Source organism: Balaenoptera acutorostrata, chromosome 9 (genome assembly GCF_949987535.1).
Source record: "Balaenoptera acutorostrata chromosome 9, mBalAcu1.1, whole genome shotgun sequence".
Classification (NCBI taxonomy): domain Eukaryota; kingdom Metazoa; phylum Chordata; class Mammalia; order Artiodactyla; family Balaenopteridae; genus Balaenoptera; species Balaenoptera acutorostrata.
In genome coordinates, this window is record NC_080072.1 from 57,084,718 (window position 1) to 57,111,823 (window position 27,106).

Genomic DNA, 27,106 nt, shown 5'->3' on the forward strand with positions numbered 1-27,106 from the left:
AGTGTAAGGCCAGACACTATCAAACTCTTAGAGGAAAACATAGGCAGAACACTCTATGACATACATCACAGCAAGATTCTTTTTGACCCAGCTCCCAGAGAAATGGAAATAAGAACACAAATAAACAAATGGGACCTAATGAAACTTAAAAGCTTTTGCACAGCAAAGGAAACCATAAACAAGACCAAAAGACAACCCTCAGAATGGGAGAAAATATTTGCAAATGAAGCAACTGACAAAGGATTAATCTCCAAGATTTACAAGCAGCTCATGCAGCTCAATAACAAAAAAACGAACAACCCAATCCAAAAATGGGCAGAAGATCTAAATAGACATTTCTCCAAAGAAGATATACAGATGGCCTACAGACACATGAAAGAATGCTCAACATCATTAATCATTAGAGAAATGCAAATCAAAACTACAATGAGATATCATCTCACACCGGTCAGAATGGCCATCATCAAAAAATCTAGAAACAATAAATGCTGGAGAGGGTGTGGAGGAAAGGGAACACTCTTGCACTGTTGGTGGGAATGTAAATTGATACAGCCACTATGGAGAACAGTATGGAGGTTCCTTCAAAAACTACAAATAGAACTACCATACGACCCAGCAATCCCACTACTGGGCATATACCGTGAGAAAACCATAAGTCAAAAAGAGTCATGTAGGGCTTCCCTGGTGGCGCAGTGGTTGAGAGTCTGCCTGCCAATGCAGAGGACACGGGTTCGAGCCCTGGCCTGGGAAGATCCCACATGCCGCGGAGCAGCTGGGCCCGTGAGCCACAATTACTGAGCCTGCGCGTCTGGAGCCTGTGCTCCGCAACAAGAGAGGCCGCGACAGTGAGAGGCCCGTGCACCGTGATGAAGAGTGGCCCCCACTTGCCACAACTAGAGAAAGCCCTCGCACACAAACGAAGACCCAACACAGCCATAAATAAATAAATTAATTAAAAAAAAAAAAGCCAGTTATAAAAAAAAAAAAAAAAAAAGAGTCATGTACCAAAATGTTCATTGCAGCTCTATTTACAATAGCCAGGACATGGAAGCAACCTAAATGTCCATTGACAGATGAATGGATAAAGAAGATGTGGCACATATATACAATGGAATATTACTCAGCCATAAAAAGAAATGAAATGGAGGTATTTGTAATGAGGTGGATGGAGTTAGAGTCTGTCATACAGAGTGAAGTAAGTCAGAAAGAGAAAAACAAATACAGTATGCTAACACATATATACGGAATCTAAGGGAAAAAAAAAAAAAAGGCCATGAAGAACCTAGTGGCAAGACGGGAATAAAGACACAGACCTACTAGAGAATGGACTTGAGGATATGGGGAGGGGGTGGGGTGAGATGTGACAGGGTAAGAGAGTGTCATGGACATATATACACTACCAAATGTAAAATAGATAACTAGTGGGAAGCAGCCGCATAGCACAGGGAGATCAGCTCGGTGCTTTGTGACCACCTAGAGGGGTGGGATGGGGAGGGTGGGAGGGAGGGAGATGCAAGAGGGAAGAGAAATGGGAACATATTGTATATGTATAACTGATTCACTTTGTTATAAAGCAGAAGCTAACACACTATTGTAAGGCAATTATACTTCAATAAAGATGCTTAAAAAAAAAAAACTTATCAAATTGTACCAATGTTCATCAACAAGTGAATGGATAAACAAATTGAGGTATATCCATACAATGGAATACTACTCAGCAATAAAAAAGAATGAACAATTTATGAATCTCAACAAATTATGCTGAGTGAAAGAAGACACATTAAAAAAAGAATATATAGCATATGATTCCATTGATAAAATATTCTAGAAAATGTGAACAAATCTATAGTGACAGAAAGGAGATCAGTTGTTGTCTGGGTTTGGGAGAAAGAGTGGGAGGGAGATCACAAAGGGCACCAAAAACTTTGGGGGTGACGGATATGTTTATGATCCTGATTGTGACAATGGCTTATTAAAACTAAACTCAAGTTTATTTTATTATTAACCCTGGTTTAAAAACAAAAGATAAAGGGTATAAGACTCAACCATTCTCAGTGATTATTTGTGAGGAAAATACAATTAGGTATTTTAAATGTTTTTGTGGAGGGCCTGCTCTATGGGAAAACTCACACATTGACTTATGAACCAGAAGTATTCATCAAACCAGCCAGAAGTGGGAATGTTAATTTATGTGAGCTGATATGGTCCTGAGTTCATACTGCTCCCTAAAACATTGAGTTGATATGTGCTGCCACCACACACACACACACACCACTGAACTTTCTGGCATTTGGGGCTTTTACAGACAGAACAGACACATCCTTGTTGATGTATTTTGCCCTCTTGACTTTTTCTTGCACTCGCCTTGCAAATCCACTATCCTGCATCAGCCAGCACTTCCATTCTCTGCTTCTACACCTGGCTCTGAGAGTGACTGGAAGGCCTTTGAATGCACATGTGTAAGATAAGTGAGTCTGACTGTAAGTGAGTGAAAGAAGTTTGTTCACTTGGAAAAAGTAGCTGTAATCACTGCATAAAAGTGAAAACCTGTGAACACAGATTCTTATAGCAAAGATGAATGTATGTAATTCAGTTCAGCTGGGGACCCTCCTCTTCTGAAAGGCTGAGATAAAATTGGCTTAAACTCCTCTTCTCTCCAACTCCCTATCTTGTGAAAATCCAAAGCCCTCTTCAAGATTTCAGTTTCCTCCCAGTGATCTTCTGTTATCATAACCACCTGGCCTCTAGGCTCCTGGCTCCACACCTCTTCCACTGTTCTGCAGTGCAAGAATCCAGACTCAGTCCTATTCTGTTTCAACCCCAACTATCCTGACATCATCTATGGTGCTGCAATTTCAATTCTGACACTAAGCAACCAGAGTTATTGTCAGACTCCACAGCTGTAAGGGCACAGTCCCCAACAAGACTGCCCCCACTCCAGACACCAGGAGCAAGTGCGGGCCCAGGCCACCCATACTTCCAACCAACTGGCTACAAATCCAGAGGGTTCCTCCAACCCCCCTCAGGTTCTATAATTCAGCAGAATGACACAAAACTGAGGATAGCACTATACTTACAATCAGAGTTTTAAAGGATACAAATCAGACCAACCAAATGAAGAGACACATAGGGCAAGGTCTGGAAGGGTCCTGAACACAGAGCTTCTGTGCCCTCTCCCCATGGGATGAGGGCACCTCATCTTCCCAACATGAGTTCACCAACAAGGAACCTCCACTGAGCTTTGCTGTCCAAAGGTTTATTGGAGTTTCATTGATTAAATCATGGACCATGCACTTGAACTCAATCTCCAATCCTTCTTCCCTCCCTGGAGGTTGGGCTGGCTCAAAGTCCCAACCTTCTAATCAGTGGTTGGTCTTTCTGGTGACCAGTCTCCATCTTGAAGCTATGCAGGGTCCCACCATGAGTCCCCTCATTAGCATAAACTCAGGAGTGATCCAAGGGACTCATGAATAATAAAGACATTTTAGTCACTCAGGAAATTCCAAGGGTTCTAGAAGCTCCATGCCAGGAACTCTGCAAATTATTTTTGGAATTTCTAAATGACTTGAGCAGGGCTGACCCTATCCTATTCCAGTGATCCAAACAAGTGACGAAACCCAGATAATCGGTACATTCCATCTCCCTGGCCAGACTGCTATTCAGGGATAGGCTTGAGGGAACTCTTGGTGAGTGAAGAACTCTTACCCCTGGGGTCACTGAGCTGGTAGAAAGGTCAGCCTAGCATTGCTAGTGCCCATCTTTGCCAGCACAAGTGAAGAGCCTGCTTGAGAGTGAATCAAGACAAAGGAAAACAGAATCAAGAGATGGAGAGAAAACACAAATATGGATGACAAAGTTTGACTTCCTGAATCCAACCATGTCTAACTAGATATCTGGGTTTTCCCTTAAGCCACATTGAGTTAAATTTCTGTCATTTGCAACTGCAAGAGTGTTGACCAATACCTTCTTTCTTCCCCCTCCTTTTCACAAGCAATAAACCATATTCCTCTCTTTGTTTCATGCAAAACAGCTTCCCCTTGTCTGAGCTGGGCATCTGCTGACATCTGTGTCTGCAAGGCATTTCAAAGAGTTTTCACAAAGACATTTTCCTCCATGTGAGATACATTGGTGTCATCCATTTTTTTCACTCTGTAACAAAAATATTTATACAATCAAGACTGTACTGTATGTATAGTTTCTTATCTGCTTTTTTCAATTTTCAGTCAACAAATATTTATATAAAAACTGTACGCTAGTCATATACTAAGCAACTAACACTCTATGTTGAGAATTTTCCCACATCATTAAAAAGATTTTGTAAATGTAATTTATTATTAAACAGCACAGAATATACAAGCACATAGACAGGTTTCTTTTTTAAGATTTTTATTTTTTAGAGCAGTTTTAGGTTCACAGCAAAATTGAGGGAAAAGTACAGAGATTTCCCATATACCCCTATTCCCTTATAGATAGTTTTTAAACTGAACGTTTATTGTAGAATATTTAGCTTGTTTCCAAGTTTTATGAATAATGATAGACACATAACACCATCTAAATCTCTCATCATTTCCTTAGAATAGATTCCCAGAAGTAGAATTTCCATAAGAACTTCATTTTTTACCTCCAAAAAATGCAGAAAAAATTTACCAATCTCTGTTGTAGTAAAGCGTCTATCCCCTCTGACCCCACTTTGCCTGGAGAGATCTGGCCTAAAATGCCTTCAGATAGCACAAGAATCATGTTCCTTGACAGCTTCCTGTTTCCTCTGAGTGCCCCTCCTCAGCTGTCCTTAAAGGGCTGGGGACTGACCAGGCAGCAGGCAGCCTGTCAACCTGGCAGACCGCTGGAGGCATAGTACACATAACTGCTTTAGGAATTGCTTGAAAAAAATGGCATTCAGGGCAAGCCTGAAAGGGAGCTAGATGCCAAGACAAGAAAGTCAGCATTAATCATGACCCCATTTTCATTTTTAAGTCTCTTTTTCCCTACTTTATTTTCCTTAAGAAGCATATGTGATTTATAATGGAAAATTTTAATTTATTGGTAAAAACAACTACAAAATGAGTTTCTCAAATTCAGTGTGGGACTGGAGATAATCTTCTGGTTCCTGGAAAAGCAGTTGTGAGCTATCTAGCTTGGCAATGCTTCCTACAAATCACTGGCTGACTCAGAAAAATACATATGCACTTTAGTCACACGAAAGACAGGGTGACTCCCTCTGGGGCCACCACAAAGGGGAATTGATGACTGTCTTCCAGACCTGGAAGAGGGTTCCAAATTGCAATGTGTGAAAATAAGGGGTGGGTCTAAGAACTGTCAGTGGGAGCCTCCAAAACAAAGATTTTTGACTCATTGCAAGAACTTTCTAAGAGGCAGAGTAGCCCAAAGATAAAACCAGCTGCTCCAGGAGGTGATGACCTCCCCATCCTGTGAAGTGTTAAAGCACAGACTGGAGGCCAGTTGTCCTGGGTGGTGTGGCAGGGATCCAACTGCAAGGCAGGACAGTGGTTCTCAATCTTGTTGGTCTCAGAACTCCTTTACACTCTTAAGAATTACTGAGGATCCAAAGAACATTGTTTATATAGGTTCTATCTATCAACATTTACCATATTAGAAATTAAAACTGAGAAAATTTTAAATACTTACTAATTCATTTTAAAATAACATTAGTAATTCCTTTGTACATTAACATAAAGAAAAAGTTTTACAGAAAATAACTATATTTACTCAAACAAAAAAAATCTAGCAAGAAGAGTAGCATTTTTTAAAAAATCTTTTTACTATCTAGACCAATGGAACACAACTGGATTATTATATCTGCTTCTACATTTAATCTGTTGCAATATGTTCTTCAAGGTTGGTTGCAATGTGGAATCTGAAACCATATCAATGAACTGTGACAGAGATCATAGAGCCTGTGCCCAAAGAGATCACAACTGAACAATAATAAGGGAAAACACTTATTGGGTGCTTACCATTATCCAGGTTATATGTCAAGTATTCTACACACATTACTTCAAACAACTTTATAAAGGAAATTTACCTAATTTTACAGATGAAGAAACTAAAACATAGAGAAGCTGTATACCTTACACCAGGTCACACAGCCTGGTGAAGCCAAGATTTAGAGCAATTTAGCCTAACTGTTCTAATCTTGGCTCTAAATCCTGGCTTATTTTACCTAGCACAATGTTTTCTAGGTTCATCCATGATGTACTTCATTCCTTCTTAAGGCGGAATAATATCCCATTGTATGTATATACCATATTTCGCTTATCCATTCATCTGTTGATGGATGCTTCTTAGTATGTTTTAAATAAACAATTACTACATTCTGTAATAGAGGCAAGCACAGGTTCTAAAAGGGAGAGACAGAGGAGGAGCCACGAATCCAACTTGGGCTGAGGCAGCCAGGGGCTGGTGCCTGAGCAGAGACTTGAAGGATCAGTGGGAGACATCCAGGAAAAAGACAGGAAAGGGAGGAACCAAGGGACGTGTAAGAAAGAGAACCATAGCCAGCCCCATAGGGCTGAGTCAGGTTTGTGTGGAAGAGGGGCAAGAAGTAAGGCTAGAGAGGCAACAACATTGACATTACAGAGTATTTAAGACAGGCTGGGTGCTGTGCAAATCCTCTTAGATGTTTTACCTTATTTAAACATTACAGCACCATCTAAAAGAAAACCAGCCTTCTTGAGTATATACTGAGGACCAGGCGCTGTTCTTAGTGCCTTGTGTGCAATAATAAATTTAATCCCCATAACAACTCGAGGTCAGTACTATTATCATTCCCATTTTATAGATGGGGAAGTAAGGCATGGAAAGGATAAAACAATTTTGCCCAAGGTTATGCTGGTAAGCAGGGACGTGAACCCAGGTTTCAGCAGCTATGCTTATATCCTGACAGCCGCGAATATGAGAACAAGGTAAGGAATTTAGACTTTCACTGGACAGGTTTAGGCAGAAAGCAACTTGTCCTGATTTGCATTTTATAATCATTCTAGCGGCTGTATGGAGAGTGATAGGCAGGAAGAAGACTGGAGGCAGAGAGACCAGTTAGTAAGCCAAATGGGAAAGAATGAGAATGAGGCAGGGCAGTGCAAATACAGACAAGTGGAGGGTTCTGAGAGATATTCAGGACATGGAATAGTCAGCCGATGGTGATTTGTTGAAGCGGGGTCAGGGATGATTCCGAGTTTCTGAGAGGATGACAGTGTAATCACAGAGATGGAGGATGCATGGGAAAAACAAGTTTGAGGTTAGGGAGAATCAAGAGATGAAGATAATGAGATCATTTGGGACATCCTGAGTCTTGGTAGGCCCAGGGAGAGCGATCTGGGCTCATAAGCTCCATGAAGGCAAAGATCTCTGTCTGTTTCATTGACTGACATGGACTAGTGCCAATAACAGTACTTGACATAAGACACCCAGTAAAGACAACCCAGTATGTAGTTGTTCAATGAATGAGTATGGGTACAGAGGAGAAAAGGGTGTGACCTGGAGGTTAGGAAATTGTGCTGGGAGTTGGAGCTACAGAGATTGTCAATAGTACGTAAAGTGAGGAGAGTTATAAGGACAGAACTCTGGGGACACATGCTTACAAGACAGGCAGAGAAAAGCCAACTGAACCTTAGAGAGACTGAGGAGTGGCCACAGAGAGGGAGAAACTAGGAGAAGGGAGGCTGTCAAAGGCATCTCAGATTTTTAAGGTAAAAGAGACTTTGAAGTGCTTCCCAGTTTATAAAACATACTTTCTCAGATTCTTCTTTTTCTTTTAATTTTAGTATAACATACCTTTTACTAAATTTTTTATTGAAGTAAAAATTACTTTTATGATAAAGTGCAATCATCTTAAGTGTATATTGTGATGAATCTTTGCATCTTTATGCATCTGTGTAACCCCCATCTGGATCACAATAGAGAAACGCTCCAGCACTCAAATGTTTCCTTCACACCCCTTCTCAGTCACCACTCTCCTCTCCACTGGAGATAAGTATTCTTCTGGCTTCTATAATCTTCCATCAGTTCTTGAACTTCTATCAGTTCTTAAATTTCATATAGATAAAATAATACAGTATGTATTATTTTGTGTCCGGCTTCTTCCATTCAATATAATAGCTGTGAAGTTCATCTGTAATGTTTTGAGCATCAGTAGTTTGTTCTCAGGTATTTTCAAAAATGTAATTCTCCTTGAGGATAATAACATCTACCTCTAAAGGAATTAAACGGGATCATGCCTAGTAGCCACCCTACAAAATGAATATTTATTGATTACCTAGCTTTGGTTCAATATCAAAACAATTTAATCCTCATAGAGGAATCATTATTCCTTTTTTGCAGAATTCGGTGATATTTTAGAGGGAAGGGAAGAATGAAACAATGGTATGCTGGTAAGCCAGTTTTCTGGGGGGTTGGGGGAAGTCCTTGACTTGGAGAATCTATAATAAATAGGCATTCTTCCAAAGAAAACAGACAGATGGCCAACAGGCAAATGAAAAGATGTACAACATCACTAATTATCAGGGAAATGCAAATCAAAACCACAACTGTTATAATGGCTATTATCAAAAAGACAAGAAATAACAAGTGGTAGAAAGGATATGGAGAAAAGAGAACATTTGTGCACTGTTGGCGGGAATGTAAACTGGTGCCACCACTATGGAGCTTCCTCAAAAAATTAAAAATAGAACTACCAGGACTTCCCTGGTGGTGCAGTGGTTAAGAATCCGCCTGCCAATGCAGGAGACATGGGTTTGATCCCTGGTCCAGGAAGATCCCACATGCCACACGGCAACTAAGCCTGTGTGCCACAGCTACTGAAGCCTGTGTGCCCTAGAGCATGCGCGCTGCAACTACTGAGCCCACATGCCACAACTACTGAAGCCCACCTGCTGCAACTACTGAAGCCTCTGCACCTAGAGTCCATGCTCTGCAACAAGAGAAGCCACCACAATGAGAAGCCTGCGGACTGCAGCAAAGAGTAGCCCCCGCTCACCACAACTAGAGAAAGCCCGCGCACAGCAACGAAGACCCAGAGCATCCAAAAAAAAAAAAAAAAAATAGAACTACCATATGATCCAGCAATTCCAGTTTTCCCAAGAAAACGAAATCACTAATTTGAAAAGATATATGTGCCCCCATGTTCACTGCGGCTTTATTTACAATAGCCAAGATATGGAAACAACTATGTCCAATGATGAATGAAGTGATAAAGAAATTGTTTTATATATATGGAATATATATAAAATATATATTTTTATATATCTTCCATATATATGGACTACTACTCAGCCATAAAAAAGAATTAAAAAGAATGAAATCTTGCCATTTTTGACAAATGGATGGATCTTGAGGGTATTATGCTAAGTGAAATAAGTCAGACAGAGAAAGACAAATACTGTATGATTCCACTTATATGTGGAATCTAAAGACCAAAATGCATGAACAAATAAAACAAAACAAAACTCATTGATACAGAGAACAGATTGATGGTTAACAGAGGTGTTGGGAGTTGAGGAATGGGAAAAATGGGTGAAAGGGATAAGCAATATGGTGACAGCTGGTAACTAGACTTACTGTGGAGATCACTTTGTAGTGTATATAAATATTAAATTATAATGTGCACCTCAAACTTATATAGTGTTATATACCAATTATACCACAATAAAAACAATTTTAAACCATCTTAAAAAAATCCCTGATTTGTAGTGTTTGCTGATTTTTGTAGTGTAATACTCCCATTGTTGCTGATATCAAGCTACCAATGGCTTAACAACTGGCCTGCAGAATTCTTGGAAATTTAACACTCAGCTCTCCAACACCGATATGAGCCAGTTCCAGCACACCACTGAGTGATTTGCAGACTCTCAAGCTCAGTCCAGCTGAGATTCTTGCTCAAGGTCTCAGACCTGGAAAGACCAGCCTTTTAAGACCAGCCTTTTCTGACCCTAATCCTCTCTGCTTTTTCCCCCTATGTAAAGGATTCTTTAAAAATGAGCTGGCATCTACTGATGGATGTGAGTCTTACTGATGGGCATCAAAATGACTCCAAAATTCAAAATTTTATAAACTTTCATTTTCATTAGTCACCTACTAAGTGAATTATCCATTAATAAAATGTGATATTCATAAACTAAAATTGGGTGGCTACTAGAATTTATTAAAGAGTCTAAATTCAGTATTCCACTAAGAAGTCTGTCTGCCAGGCCAATCTTCACAGCCCCGATTTGCCTCCTGCCGCTCATTACCTCACCCAGATAGCTGGAATGCTCTTAATTTGGGGAACGGACTCTCTGTTATCAGAGTACTAAATCCTCGTTGTAGTATTGTCTTCAGTTTGTTGTGATTTTCAATTGCTGATATTCTTCCTCTTTAATTTAAAATTACTGTTAGTTTAGCTTCCCCTTTTTTGTTTGTTAAGGTTGTTAAGTGTTAGAGAACACGCAGTGACACATATTTGCACCAGCAGCATTTTTGTCCTATAATCTTCTAATAAGTAGACTTTAAGATATGTATACATCATGGTTCAATCATGACTCATCCATACCCTCATTGCTGAAGCTGATGTAAATATTATCTCTCTAAATTTCATTTCTGCACTCACAGCTCTGTGGTGATGTGTGCGGCTGCCTCTGAAGTGGTGCTGTTTAAACAACTTGCAACATACTCTCAATATAAATGCAATTAAATTACTGGGTTATTATTAATTTACAAGGTGTTGTTTATAATACAAAATTATATGAAAGTACATGTTCCCCCATATGGAAATAATAAATGTAAATCCAATTATACCTATGCCTACATTCTTATATGTGGGAACAAGAGAAACAGGGAAGTTTACTGAGGTTTAGGAACAATTTCCACATGCCATACCAGGCAGTAAGGTGATATAGTTGAAGACACAGGCTTTGGAATCAAAATGACTTGAATACATTTTAGCCATGTGACCTAGGGCAAAACATTTCTCTCTGGCTCAGTTTCCTTGAGTTTAAATGAAGCAAATGCCAACTACCACAGAAAGATATCTTAAAGATTAAATGCATAAAAACAGGCACATAGACCAATGGAACAGAATCAAGAGCACAGAAATAAACCCATGCACGTTTGGTCAACTAATATTTGACGAGGGAGCCAAGAATACTCAACAGGGAAAGGACAGTCTTTTCAAATAAACGGTGCTAGGAAAACTGGATATTCCCATATAAAAGAATGACATTGGACCCCTATGTTTACACCATTCACAAAAATTAACTAGAAATGTATTAAAAACTTAAATGTAAGACCTTAAACCATAAAACTCCTAGAAAAAGAAAAACACATGTGGACAAAGCTAGTTGGCATTGGTCTTGGCAACAATTTTTTGGATATGACACCAAAACACACAACCGACAAAAGCAAAAACAAAGTGGGACATCAGACTAAAAAGCTTCTTCAGCAAAAGAAATGATCAACAAAATGCAAAGGCAAACAGTGGAATGGGAGAAAATATTTGCAAACCATATATCAGATAAGGGGTTAAAATACAAAATATATAAGGAACTCATACAGCTCAACAGCAAAAAGACTAATAATTTGATTTTAAAATGGGCAGAGATCTGAACATTTTCCCAAAGAAGACACACAGATGGCCAACAGGTATATGAAATGATGCTCAACACTCTAATCATCAGGGAAATGCAAATCAAAGCCACAATGAGATATCACCTCACATGTGTTAGAACGGCTATTATCAAAAAGACAGGAAATAACAAGTGATAGAGAGGATATAGAGAAAAGGGAACCTTTGTGCACTGATGGTGGAAATGTAAATTGTACAGCCACTTTGGAAAACAGTATGAAGGCTCTTCAAGAAACTGAAAATAAAACTATTACATGATTCAGCACTTCTACTTATGGTGATATGTCTGAAGGAAATGAAATCACTATCTTGAAGAGAGATCTGCACCCTAATGTTCATCGCAGCATTGTTTACAATAGCCAAGACATGGAAACAACCTAAGTGTCTGTCAATAGATGAATGGATAAAGAAAATGTCACACACACACACACACACACACACACACACACACACATTTTTTTTTAAATTCAACCATAAACAGATGGAAATCCTGCCATGTGCAACATGGAGGGACTTGAAGCTCACGGAAACTAGAGAAAGCCCGCGCACAGCAACGAACACCTAGCACAGCCAAAAATAATAAATAAATTAAATAAATAAATTCATAAATAAATAAAAACAAAATAAAGACTATTACAAGAGACAAAGAAGGACACTACATAATGATCAAGGGATCAATCCAAGAAGAAGATAAAACAATTGTAAATATTTATGCACCCAACATAGGAGCACCTCAATACCTAAGGCAAATGTTAACAGCCATAAAAGGGGAAATCGACAGTAACACAGTAATAGTAGGGTACTTTAACACCCCACTTTCACCAATGGACAGATCATCCAAAATGAAAATAAATAAGGAAACACAAGCTTTAAATGACACATTAAACAACATGGACTTAATTCATATTTATAAGACATTGTATCCAAAAACAACAGAATACACTTTCTTCTTAAGTGCTCATGGAACATTCTCCAGGATAGATCTTATCTTGGGTCACAAATCAAGTCTTGGTAAATTTAAGAAAATTGAACTCGTATCAAGTATCTTTTCTACCAACACGCTATGAGACTATTATCAATTATAGGAAAAAAAACTGCAAAAAATACAAACACATGGAGGCTAAAGAATACACTACTAAATAACCAAGAGATCACTGAAGAAATCACAGAGGAAATCAAAAAATACCTAGGAACAAATGACAATGAAAACACAATGACCCAAAACCTATGGGATGCAGCAAAAGCAGTTCTAAGAGGGAAGTTTATAGCAATACTATCCTACTTCAAGAAACAAGAAAAATCTCACATAAACAACCTAACCTTACACTTAAAGCAATTAGAGAAAGAAGAACAAAATAAAACCTAAAATTAGCAGAAGGAAAGAAATCATAAAGATGAGATCAGAAAGAAATGAAAAAGAAATGAAGGAAACAATAGCAAAGATCAATAAAACTAAAAGCTGGTTCTTTCAGAAGATAAACAAAATTGATAAACCATTAGCCAGACTCAGCAAGAAAAAAAGGGAGAAGACTCAAATCAACAGAATTTCAAATGAAAAAGGAGAAGTTACAACTGATACTGCAGAAATACAAAGGATCATGAGAGATTACTACAAGCAACTGTATGCCAATAAAATGGACGACCTGGAAGAAATGGAAAAATTCTTAGAAAAGCACAACTTTTCTGAACCAGGATAAATAGAAAATATAAACAGACCAATCACAAGTGCTGAAATTGAAACTGTCATTCAAAATCTTCCAACAAACAAAAGCCCAGGACAGATGGCTTCACAGGTGAATTCTATCAAACATTTAGAGAAGCGCTAACACCTATCCTTCTCAAACTCTTCCAAAATATAGCAGGGGGAGGAACACTCCCAAATTCATTCTATGAGGCCACCATCACGCGGATACCAAAACCAGACAAAGATGTCACAAAAAAATAAAACTACAGGCCAATATCACTGATGAATATAGATGCAAAAATCCTCAGCAAAATAGTAGCAAACAGAATCCAACAGCACATCAATAGGATCATACACCATGATCAAGTGGGGTTTATCCCAGGAATGCAAGGATTCTTCAATATACACAAATCAATCAATGTGATAAACCATATTAACAAATTGAAGAAAAACCATATGATCATCTCAATAGATGCAGAAAAAGCTTTTGACAAAATTCAACACCCATTTATGATAAAAACTCTCCAGAAAGTAGGCATTGAGTGAACTTACCTCAACATAATAAAGGCCATATATGACAAACTCACAGCCAACATCGTTCTCAATGCTGAAAAACTGAAACCATTTCCACTAAGATCAGGAACAAGACAAGGTTGCCCACTCTCACCACTATTATTCAACATAGTTTTGGAAGTTTTAGCCACAGCAATCAGAGAAGAAAAATAAATAAAAGAATCCAAATCGGAAAAGAAGAAGTAAAACTGTCACTGTTTGCAGATGACATGATACTATACACAGGGAATCCTAAAGATGCTACCAGAAAACTACTAGAGCTAATCAATGAATTTGGTAAAGTAGCAGGATACAAAATTAATGCACAGAAATCTCTTGCATTCCTATACACTAATGATGAAAAATCTGAAAGAGAAATTATGGAAACACTCCCATTTACCATTGCAACAAAAAGAATAAAATACCTAGGAATAAACCTACCTAAGGAGACAAAAGACCTGTATGCAGAAAACTATAAGATACTGATGAAAGAAATTAAAGATGATACAAACAGATGGAGAGATATATCATGTTTTTGGATTGGAAGAATCAAGATTGTGAAAATGACTATACTACCCAAAACAAACTACAGATTCAATGCAATCCCTATCAAACTACCAATGGCATTTTTCACAGAACTAGAACAAATAATTTCACAATTTGTATGGAAACACAAAAGACCCCAAATAGCCAAAGCAATCTTGAGAAAGAAAAATGGAGCTGGAGGAATCAGGCTCCCTGACTTCAGACTATACTACAAAGCTATAGTAATCAAGACAGTATGGTACTGGCACAAAAATAGAAATATAGATCAATGGAACAGGATAGAAAGCCCAGAGATAAACCCATGCACATATGGTCACCTTATTTTTGATAAAGGAGGCAAGCATATACAGTGGAGAAAAGACAGCCTCTTCAATAAGTGGTGCTGGGAAAACTGGACAGCTACCTGTAAAAGAATGAAATTAGAACACTCCCTAACACCATACACAAAAATAAACTCAAAATGGATTATAGAACTAAATGTAAGACTGGACACTATAAAACTCTTAGAGGAAAACATAGGCAGAACACTCTATGAAATAAATCACAGCAAGATCCCTTTTGACCCATCTCCTAGAGAAAGGGAAATAAAAACAAAAATAAACTAATGGGGCCTAATGTAGTGAGGTGGATGGACCTAGAGCCTGTCATACAGAGTGAAGTATGTCAGAAAGAGAAAAACAAATACCATATGCTAACACATATATATGGAATCTAAAAAAAAAAAGAAAATTGGTTCTGAAGAACCTAGGGGCAGGACAGGAATAAAGACGCAGACATAGAGAATGGACTTGAGGACACAGGGAGGGAGAAGGGTAAGCTGGGACAAAGTGAGAAAGTGGCGTGGACATATATACACTACCAAATGTAAAATAGCTAGTGGGAAGCAGCCTCATAGCACAGGGAGAATAACTCGGTGCTTCGTGACCACCTAGAGGGGTGGGATAGGGAGGGTGGGAGGGAGACCCAATATGGAGGGGATATGGGGATATATGTATACGTATAGCTGATTCACTTTGTTATACAGCAGAAACTAACACACCATTGTAAAGCAATTATACTCCAATAAAGATGTTAAAAAAAAAATTAAAAAAAAAAAGATGTTAAAGAAAAAAAGGAAAAAAGAAAAAACAAAAACCAAAAACAAAAAAATCACATTAATGCCTTTTATTTTATTACACGTTAAAGTGAAAATATTTAGGTTATATTGGGTTAAATCAAATATATTATTAAATTTTTTAAAAAAAAGAGTGACGGTCACAGAGTCAAGTGACCTGGGTTGGAGTCCCAATATGTAAAATCTAGCCTTCTCTGTGCCTCAGTTTTATCACCTAGAAAATGGTGATAATAATACCTAATAGTAATAACTAATACAGTTGACATGAAGACTAAATAATTTAATATAGGGGTTCCCTCATGGCGCGGTGGTTAAGAATCCACCTGCTAATGCAGGGGACACAGGTTTGAGCCCTGGTCCGGGAAGATACCACATGCCACAGAGCAATTAAGTCCGTGTGCCACAACTACTGAGCCTGCGCTCTAGAGCCCGTGTGCCACAACTACTGAGCCTGTGTTCTAGAGCCCGTGAGCCATAGTAACTGAAGCCCACATGCCTAGAGCCCATGCTCTGCAACAAGAGAAGCCACCACAATGAGAAGCCCGAGCACCGCAATGAAGAGTAGTCCCTGCTCGCCACAACTAAATAAAGTGCACAAGTGGCAATGAAGACCCAACGCAGCCAAAAATAAAATAAATAAATAAATTTATAAAAGAAAAAAAAACATCCCCTACTTGTGATTTGGTAGGTTTTGTTTTTAAAATAATAATAATAATAATTTAATACATGTAAAGCCCAATAGAAGTACCCAGGATATAGTAAACACCCAGTGAATGTTAGCTGTTATTGTTATGCATCAGGTCTGTTCTAGGCACTAGGGCATAATGAAGTATAAGATAGACGAGGTTACTGCATTAATGAGCATAACTTCTAGGCAAGGGATGTGCCAGATTTCTTGTTTGTTCTCCAGATCCACTTTCCACACTTCTCCACTCTGCTCAGTGCCTCCAGAGCTGACTGTAAGACCACACGAATGAGTTCCCCTGTCTTCTGGCTTCTAATTGTGTGCCCATGCTACCCACATTTTTTCCCAGCAGATTACAAATTCAGGGGTTCCCACGATCCCCTGCTCAGGTTTGATAATTCACTAGAATGATTCATAGAACTCAGAAAAGTGCTATACTTTCTCTTACAGTTTATTATAAAGGATACAAATGAATAGTGAGATGAGGATACAAATGAATAGTACATAGATCGAGGTCTGGTACGTAGGAACCTCTGTGCCCAGGGAGTCAGGCTTTGCCATCCTCCGGAAACATGGATGTGCTCACCAACTCAGAAGCTCTCTCAATCTTGTAGTTCAAGAGTTTTTATAACCCAATCTCCAGTCCCCATCATCATCCAGAAAGTCAGAGAGTGGGGATGAAAGTGGACATGAAATTGGTTGCTCTTTCAGCTGACCAGCCTCTATTCTAAAGCCATTTAGGGACCTCATTCTGAGTCATCCACTAGTATAAACTCAAGTGTGGTTGAAAGGGGCTCCTAACGAACAACAAAAGATAATCCTATCACTCAGGAAACTCCCATGGTTTTAGGAGCTCTGTGCCAGGAACTGGTGACAAAGACCAAGTATATATTATACCATAGTCTATATGAAGTTGTATACACATCCAAATCAGAACTCATTTCTCATTTATTTTATTGAAACCTTTAAAAACATCTTTCCAAATTTCAGTTAAAAATGATATATTAGGAAAAAATGATACATTAGAGTTTCATCAACTTTTTGAATAAACTTTCTTCATTTTGTTTGTGTCAGGTTTCTCGTCCAAGTTTTGAAAATATATTTTAGAATCCTTAAATGTTTCTGTATCTATATTGCAAGATTTGAACAATTTTATAACGGGTAAACTCTCACTACCCTTTGACTCTTTAAAGAAAAATCCACATTAGTATGTGTGTTTAAACTACCCCAACTGCAAAACAACACAAAAAAGAAACTGTTATAATTCAAACCATTTAATTAGTATCCTCATAGAAAACAGAGCATCTACAAAATAAAAACAGGATGCTATGAAAAGGAAAAAAGATTGGAAATTAAAAATATAAATGCCAAAATTTTTAACAAAAGAGTTGTAAGATGGAAAAGACATCTCCCATAAAGATGGGGGAAAAACCTGTATAAAATGTGAGACAAAAATATGAAGTCTAACATTTGACTAACATGAGATCCAGAAAGAGAACAGAAATGGCAAGGACAAAACTGACAGAGAACTAATAGAAAAGAAATACTTGGAGCTGAAGGACATGAGTCCTCAAGTTGGAAAGTTCACAAAAGTCTAGCACGATGAGGGACTCAAAGTCCATACTTAGACAGATTGTTGTGAAATAGGACCACAAGGAAAAAGAAGGGAAAATCAGGTCACCTGCAAAGGATGACCTGGATACCAGAAGACTATTGACAATGCCTTCCAAACTCTGAGGGAATCTGACTACAGTTATACAATTTAAATTGAAAAGAGAAAATCACCGAGAATAAAATAACATCCACTTGTCCACCATTCAAAATAAATACATGTTAACATTTTTTCATTTTTGCTTCAGAAAATAAGTGAAAACAGAGCACCCCATACTCCAAAGCAACCATTCTCGTAAACTAGATGTGTACCTCCTAGTCTATGTTTTCACACTTTTACTACCTGCATGTGTAGCTATAATCAATAGATAGTGAGAGTTGTGTATTTGAAAGGTATTTGAATTGAAATCTTATGGTATATCTCCTTCTGCATTTTGTTTGCCATCTTCTCTGTTCTATCTGCAAGCAATGCACTGCCAGGGGCAAATCCAGGCTTTGTGGGGCCTGAAAGTTAGAAAATTGGTGGTGGTGTGTGGAGTCAGGAAGAGGGAGGTCTCTTTAAGAAAAGAATATTAAATTATGAATACAAAATTATATCTGACAATAAATTTTTATTTAGAGTGAGAAAAGAAATTACAACAAATTACAAGTTTTAAAAAGCTGACACACCTCCATACACTTTTTCCCCTACAACTTTTAACTGTTTACTTTTTTTTTTTTTTTTTTAATTAATTTATTTATTTATTTTTGGCTGTGTTGGGTCTTCGTTTCTGTGCGAGGGCTTTCTTTGGTTGTGGCGAGCGGGGGCACTCTTCATCGCGGTGCGTGGGCCTCTCACTGTCGTGGCCTCTCTTGTTGAGGGGCACAGGCTCCAGACGCGCAGGCTCAGTAGTTGTGGCTCACGGGCCCAGTTGCTCCACGGCATGTGGGATCTTCCCAGACCAGGGCTCGAACCCGTGTCCCCTGCATTGGCAGGCAGATTCTCAACCACTGCGCCACCAGGGAAGCCCCTAACTGTTTACTTTTTGATAACCTCTTCATAGGACAATGATCTTATAATTTTCAATAGAGAGAATAGAAAGACAACTCAGTCTTGTCTCTATGGTTGATCAAAATTCATTCCCTGTAGCTGATAGTTTAGAAAAGTTTCTTTCTGCCTCACACATCATTATCAGTTAGGTCATATAAATTATTAGGATTATTGTCAACTTTGGGAAAGCCCTGATTTTGCACGCTGACATTTTCCTTTTTAATACCAAACGGTTCTTATTTTGTGGCTGCACCATCTTCTATGAGGATACTAATTAGATGATTCTTTTAAATGTTTATTTCATGTTTTGGTCTGTTCCCCTGAGTCATCTCTGCTTCCTGCAGCATTATTATTTTATGTTAGTTTATCTTGTCCTTTATGCCTAGTCATCATTGATTGTTTATACATGCTTGAGAATGAGGAGAGAGGAGAGCTTCCTGTGACTTCTGCGTGGGAGGGTGGTTGGGAGGCTGAAAACTTTGTTTTATAATGAGCAGGCAGAGAACCAGCCATTATACTTGGAAAGTCTAAAATCCAGACACAGGGACTTTCCTGGTGGTCCAGTGGTAAAGAATCCACCTTACAATGCAGGGCATGCGGGTTCGATCCCTGGTCAGGGAACAAAGATCCCACATGCCATGGGGCAACTAAGCCTGTGTGCCACAACTACTGAGCTCACGCACCTCAACTAGAGAGCCCGCATGCTGCAAACTACAGAGCCCACGTGCCCTGGAGCCTGTGTGCCACAACTAGAGAAGAGAAAACCCACACGCCACAACTAGAGAAGAGAAAACCCACACACCACAACTAGAGAGAAGCCCGCATGCTGCAACGAATGATCCCACATGCCCCAACGAATATCCCGCAAGCCACAACTAAGATCCAATGCAGCCAAAAATAAAAATAAAATAAATAAATAAAACCCAGACACAGAGGATAGTCCTAATTCATTCTGTTTCTTTAGAATAAACCACCAACTTTCCTGCAAGCTTTGGGGAGTATCCTGGCAACCAGACACTCTGTACGCAGGGATGGCATGGGAGGATTGATGATTAAGGTTTCAGCTCTATAGCTCACTTCTATCATTAGGCTAGTGGTGGCAAAAACATTGAGAACACAGCATAAACAACATCCTCTCTTATTTACCTCTAAAACTCATCTATTTTTAGAGGTCTATTTTGCCATCTTCCTTTCAACATGTGAAGGTAAATCTCAGGAAGAGCTATGCCTCTGGAATTTTGCTTGAGAGCAGGTCAATGCCCTCAGGCACAATGCCCTTCCTCCTCCATATGCTCACAGCTCAGAAAACACTTCTCAGTGCTCATCCTACAAGAGTGTGAGCAAGGTGCAAAGATGTGACAAATACCAATGCCACATTTTTAATTTTTAAAAACTAGGTCAGTCACAGATGTTAATAGCACCAAAACACAGCTGCTTTCAAGTTTCTTTTTGGTTTTTTTTTTCTGACAAGGTCTAATTATAAGCTGCAAGAACAGCTAAATCAGAAGTGTATGTTTGATTATAATATGAGCATCACCTGTGGCAGGTGGATTTTTGCCTTGACTGTATGGCTCCCAGTTCAGAGTGGGAGTAGCCTCCAATTTGACTTAGAAACACAGAGCCCTAAATCCATAGAGTTTGCAATTTGCATAAAAAGGTGGGGTGTTCCACCATCATCCCAACACAGAGGTCAGCTCAAACTGGTCCTGTCTATTCCCACTTTGACAGCAGGGTCAGGATTTCCTTTCAGGACATCATAACCCCTCCAGGAGGCCATATCCCCTCTCCCTATGTTCTGAGGCTGACAAGAGTCAACGTTGCTAACATGTGAAAAGTCAGATGGGGAAGGAAAGCTTGCCAAGCTCTCCAGGGCAAAAGAACTCATTCCAAATCAGATGCTCAGGGGCAGCCCAATTCTGTAGGCCGTGCATGGTCCCCTCCAGACAGCAGCATGAGGGACAGCTGGTCACTGAAGCAGTTCCCACTTCATGGTTCCTCCTCCCTTCAAACCTCCCTAACTACCTCCCCCCATTTCAGATCTCTCCACATCTTCCTCTTCTGTGGTCCATGGTGAATGCCACCCCCACCCTTTTCTCATCCTACTCTGGCCTGTGGTCATTTATCTGGTCTCTGAGCAGGAAAATCTGCAAGGTTGCAAACCAAACTTCATGCCTGGAGCAGAATTTCTAGCCTTTGTAGGTAGGTGACTCATGCCTGTCATACGGGCCAGGAATGGGGATGGGAGCCACCATTACGGATGAAGTCAACAGGTTTGATTATCTCAGTGGTACTGGGAGGACATGGTGAGGGAAGGAAAGATTGTATCCTTTTTTTTTAACGATTCCCTGCTTTTTTTTTAAATTAATTAATTTATTTATTGGCTGTGTTGGGTCTTTGTTGCTGCACTCAGGCTTTCTCCAGTTGCGGTGAGCAGGAGCTACTCTTCCTTGTGGTGCACAGGCTTCTCACTGCGGTGACTTCTCTTGTTGTGGAGCACGGGCTCTAGGTGCACGGGCTTCAGTAGTTGTGGCACACGGGCTCAGTAGTTGTGGCTCGTGGGCTCTAGAGCACAGGCTCAGTAGTTGTGGCACACAGGCTTAGTTGCTCCTCAGCATGTAGGATCTTCCCGGACCAGGGCTCAAACCCGTGTCCCCTGCATTGGCAGGTGGATTCTTAACCACTGTGTCACCAGGGAAGTCCTAAGACTCCCTGCTTTAATCAACTTTTTTGATCAATTGACCAACTTCTACTTAGATAAAGGCCTCCTACTATAATATAACTAGCCACAGTTCATTGAGTACCTGTGTCAGCACTCTTACATGCTTTTCATTATTTCTATTCCTTTCATAATTCTTGCAAGGTAGGCACTTATATCTGCATGTTATAAACAAACTGAGTCTCCCAGAGGCTGATTGTCTCACTCAAGACAACTCTGCAAGTTAAATAATGGAAGAAGAATGAGTATTAGTCATTTCCACTGGAAGACTAAGAGGAGACCGTGTGCAGGGTCAGACCAATGGGCTATCCAGACTAGAGTCTTTGTGATGATAGCACAAAGAAAGTGTTGAACAAAGGCCTACTTGCAATTCCTTAGCTCATGGTTAGCTGTGTGCCCACCACATTCCTACCTACTCATATTCACTTATTAGAAACTAACATTTATTAGGTATTGACTATGTGCCAAGTACTGTGCTGAACACTTGACACTTCATCTGTTTCTTGTTACCGCCTATGAAATGAGAATCATTACCCCCATTTTTCTGATGAAGAAATTGATACTCAGAGTTATTGTGTAAGTTTCCTGAGGTCAAAGAGCCATGATTTGAACCCAACGTGAAGAAATTCCAGAGCCTCCTCCATGTGGCCTCCATGATTTGGAACCTGTTCCTCTTGAAGGCATTCCAACGGCCCCTTTATGCTTCAGGACAAATCACTTAGTGACTAAATATAAGACGATCTCTGTGCTGATGCATTCCAGGCCTTCAGGATGAGTTACTCAAATGCTAACTGAGAACTTGGATGACATAATGGTGTCAGTGTCTAAAAACATCTAGAAAAGTTTCCATTTACATTTGTGAAAATCTGCTTCAGCTCACTAAAGGGCAAGTGGAGCCAAAAGCAGGCAGAGAGTCCTGTGCCAGTCTTCAGCTTCTGGAGCCAGGGACTGTCTCATTTATCTGTTTCCATAGCCCCCAGCAAAAGAACAAGCACACCATAATTTTTGCCGTTTGTTGAGTACTTACTATAGCCCAGATAACCCCACTTAATTTCTACAACAATCCTGCAAGGTAGATATTATTATCTCTGTCTCACAGATACAGACTCTAAGGTTCAGAGAGATTAAGCAACTTGCTGCTGAGTCACAGAACTGGTAAAACTCAGGCTACCTGAGAAGGCTTCTCAGAGGAGATCGATCTGGAGGAAGCATTTGAAGGAGGAAAACATAGAAAAGAACTTCTAATTAGCAGCAGCAGGCCCAGTCATAGAGACAGAAAAGAGCAGTGGTCTTGCTCATACCTAATTCAACAGCAACCTTTTTTTGTTAATACATCTTTACTGGAGTATAATTGCTTCACAATGCTGTGTTAGTTTCTGTTGTACAACAAAGTGAATCAGACATTATCAAGCCTTTCCAAAACATTCAATTTAGTTTTCATAGAAATAATAGCTCAATCTCCCTTTATACTCATATTTCACAGATTTACACTTGATTTAATTAAATTATACCATGTGTGCCTGGCAAAAATTGGTTTGTTAGCAAACATCACTGACTCCTGGTAAGCATCTAATTGGTGCTGAGTTATTTAACTTCCTCATGCTATATTTTTCTCACCTGTAAAATGGTGGTATTGTAAGGATTTAATGACTTAATCTATATAAAAAGCTTGGTAAGCACTCAGTAAATGTTTGGGTGCAGAAGCACACAGGTATGCCTTTGTTGATAAGTTTTCCAGAAGGAATGGAGAGCATCAGTTAATCCTGTGAGTTGGTTACATGGAGGTACCTTAAGAGCTTCTCCTGTATTGGGTGTGATTTTATTAGATAAAAATGCCTGTTAGGGATCATAGAAATCTCCCCCACTCCAAATACTGCCTTTTATTTCCTGGTTTTCTAATTAAATGTGCACTTTGTCCTCAATATACCTGACACATACCTTATCCAAGAGCCTTCTTATCCACAGATCTGGTCCGAAGGCAAAAACCAGAACAAAAGCAAGTTACTCCTTCTTCAACACTTGAATGGCTGCCACAGAAATGAACAAATAACATCCTTTTTATTCTCCCAAAGAGACACTTCCGATGAATTTCTTAATCTCCCTCCACTCCAGCAGATATATTCTCAGGACTATCAGGTTGCAAGGTATACACAAATTCCAAGAGCACTGCTGTGAACAAAATATGCCACACTCTCTGGCATTAAAGGACTCCCACTGTTGGCTCCATTTCCCAGTCACTGGCAGCCAGTCATAAGCATCCTAGACATGCCACAGCTCTAGGGGAAAAGCTAGAAGGTATGGTCCTTAGAGAAACATGACAGAAAGAGGAAAGCCTTTGGAAGCAGACATGTCTGGATCCAAATTTATGCTTTGCCATTTGTTACCTGTGTGATCTGGGCAAGTCACTTAGCCTCTCTGAGCCTCAGTTCCCTCAACTATACAATAAATAATCTTTGCATTAAGTTCTTGAAAATATTTAATGTGTTAAGGCAGGAATGCACCTAGCACAGGACTGGGCACATAAGAAGCATTCAGTGAATGGTGGCCATTATTATTGATTATTCTCCAGGATAACTCCAACATTGACCTTTAGGTATAATGAAGCTCTAGAATGTTGTGGTTAAATGCCAAGCTAGTTGGGTTTGAATCGCAGATCTTCTGTTTCTGAAGTGGGTAAACTTTGGCAATTTCCTTAACCTCTCTGTGCCTGATTTTCCCTATCTCTAAAATGGAAAAAGTAACAGAACCTTATATCAAAGGGTTGTTGTAAGAATTAAGTAAGTTAGTATATATAAAATGTTTAGAATAGTGCTCGGAACATATTAAGCACTATGTGTCATCTATTATATTAGTACTGTATCATAACTGTCTCTTTAACTGTAGACACCTTGAAATAATGATTGTCTTTTTTTTTTTCCCCGTATCTCCAGGGTGTCAAAGTGACTGCAACACCTTAATAAATGTTAATGGAATGAATGAAGCATCTCACATGCCATGCTAATTAAGACTTTCCCTGGAAATGACAATAACCCAATTCAAACTAACTAAGGGAGAAAAAAAAGACAATTTGCTCATATTTAAATTATCCAGGAGTTAATCTTGCTTCTAGCACAGTTAGAACCAAAGGGTCAAACGGTTTAAGGACGACTTTCTTTTCAACTGTTTCCAGCATTTCGGTTTTGTTGGCTCTCTCCATGTGAAGGGCATTGTAACCATCAGCAACCCAAGCTTCATAGCCAGCCACTTTATCAACTCAATGCTTTTTCTCCAACAGATCTGGCTGAAAAATGATGGCTAGAATTTAATGTGCCCAGCTAGAGTTATGTGCCCATCCATGTATTAACTTCTGTGTTCAAGGAAATGGGGTAATCCGACTGGCTAAGCCTGCTCACCCCATGTAGAAGAGAAGGGGCAGACCTATGCAAACAGACAGATTTCCTCAAAGTAAAGAGTATTCTTTTATAAGGAGGAGGGAAAAGGGATGCTGGGCAGGCAAAAATGCCAGATGCCCTGACATAGGCCAAAAGATGGTGCTCAACCTCATTAGTCCTAGACCACTCCAGACAATAAGAATCTGCCCAGAATTTAAAAAAAAAAAAAAAAAAAAAGGAATTCCCTGGTGGTCCAGTGGTTAGGACTCTGCACTTTCACTGCCGAGGGTACACGTTCTATCCCCTGGTCAGGGATCCCACAAGCAAAGTCATGTGGCCAAATTTAAAAAAAAAAAAAGAAAAAAAAGAATCTGCCCAGTTTTAATAGGTCTTTTAAGAAAAATATCTTAATATTTCTAAGTAATTATTCAGAGATTTCAACCTCCTCACATGAGGCTCTTCCTCAAATCCAATCTAATCTAAATTCCTTGAGTTTCTAGTCAAAGTATTTTTCTTCTTGTTTGTAAAAGTTAAAAAATACAGCTAAGCAAATGCTTTACTCTGTAATCTAGTCTGAAGATGTTTTTGAGTAGGGGTTGTTTTGTAGCCGAGCAGGACCCCATGCGGCCTTCCCAGAACAGGACCACCCCATCCCCCCCAACATCCTCTCCCTGCCTCTTGTCCATAGAAAAACTTTAGCCTCCTTCCCTAAGTTTCAAAGAATAAATTTAATCAGAGAAGTGAGAAAATGCAGAAAGAAAGGAAAACAGTCAAGTAAGACAAAATAATAATAGTTTAGCCATTAAACAAAGTCAAGAACTTTTAGTTCCTCCTAAAGGGCTATAGATAATATTTTGAGCCATGTCCTTTGAGCTGTTTTGCAGATACTGAAACCCCCACCAGGTGGAAGAAGTTAACTGGATGCTGCCCACAAGCATGTAGACCCCAGACCAGTTGGAACCAAAACGTTGATGATGTTGATTCCCAATTACCTTACCACCAACCAATCAGAAGAATGTCCATGAGCTGATCATACACCCCACAGCTCTCTTCCCTCCCCCTGTCTTTAAAAATCTTTCCCTGAACACAAGAGGGAGGGGATATGGGGATATATGTATACATATAGCTGATTCACTTTGTTATACAGCAGAAACTAACACAACACTGTAAAGCAACTATACTCCAATAAAGATGTTAAAAAAAAAAATCTTTCCCAGAAAGCCATTGGGGAGTTTGGGTCTTTTAAGCACTAGTTGCCTGGACTCCTTGCTTGGCCCCTGCAATAAATGCTGCCCTTTCCTTCACCACAACCTGGTGTCAGTAGATCGGCTTTACTGCATGCAGACGAGTGGACCCAAGTTTGGTTTGGTAACAATTTCATCAATATGGTGCTACCTGGAGTAGTATGGCAAGCAGAGTCCAGAGAAAAAGAAATCTGTGATCAATTTGTGATGTCTGCTTGCCCCAGGTTCTGGAATGGAGAGGGGCCACACACTTGGCTGAATTTGCATCCCTGATTTTTGTAATCCTTCATCTAAAAAAAAAAAAAAATTTCTTCTTCCTTCACCCAGCACCCTTACTCAAACAGGGCAGGCATGGAGGAAATGTCAGGAAACGTGGGATATGGGCAACATGCTTGTTAAATTCTTCCAAGTTCCGATTTCAATCTTGAGATCTACTTACAGGACTAAAAGTTATTCTTCAGTGAATCAGCAAAGGAACTGAGTGTAATTAGCAGTTTTTGGATGCAAAAGAACATTGCAAACTGCTCTATACTCTGCTTGGCTGTGCTGAGGTGCCACTTCAGGTGTTAGCAAAAAAAGAGAGGTGAAAGAGAAAGAACTGTCACACCCACCAACAGCCCTTCCTTTGGCCATGATCACATCATCCAAGGTGTGATCACTGACATCAGGTTGTTTTACCACATAGTGTGAGCTGACAACTAAAGAACAGCAAGTTAGTCTGTATTACAAAAACTTTTCCCATTTATTTGCTCCATTGACTTTCAAGAGTTAGGCTGAATTATCATCCAGAAGATTTCTATTTTGCCTGTTCCCACTACCTTTTTTTAATACAAAAAATTTCAAATAAATAAAATTGGAAAGAATATTATAAAAAATACCCATCATTCAGATTCAACAATTATTAGGATTTTGCCACACTTGCTTTATCTATCCTTCTCC

General features: G+C 39.4%; 1 long non-coding RNA gene across 1 annotated transcript in view; it reads right to left on the reverse strand.

Annotated features, from left to right (window-relative positions):
* Positions 1-3,979: 3,979 nt before the first annotated feature.
* LOC103011000 (uncharacterized) overlaps positions 3,980-27,106 on the reverse strand; it is a 71,416-nt gene continuing 48,289 nt past the window's right edge. Inside the window, exon 5 of the long non-coding RNA XR_009009238.1 lies at positions 3,980-4,149. This is a non-coding gene — a long non-coding RNA (uncharacterized LOC103011000). The remainder of the gene's footprint in view (positions 4,150-27,106) is intronic.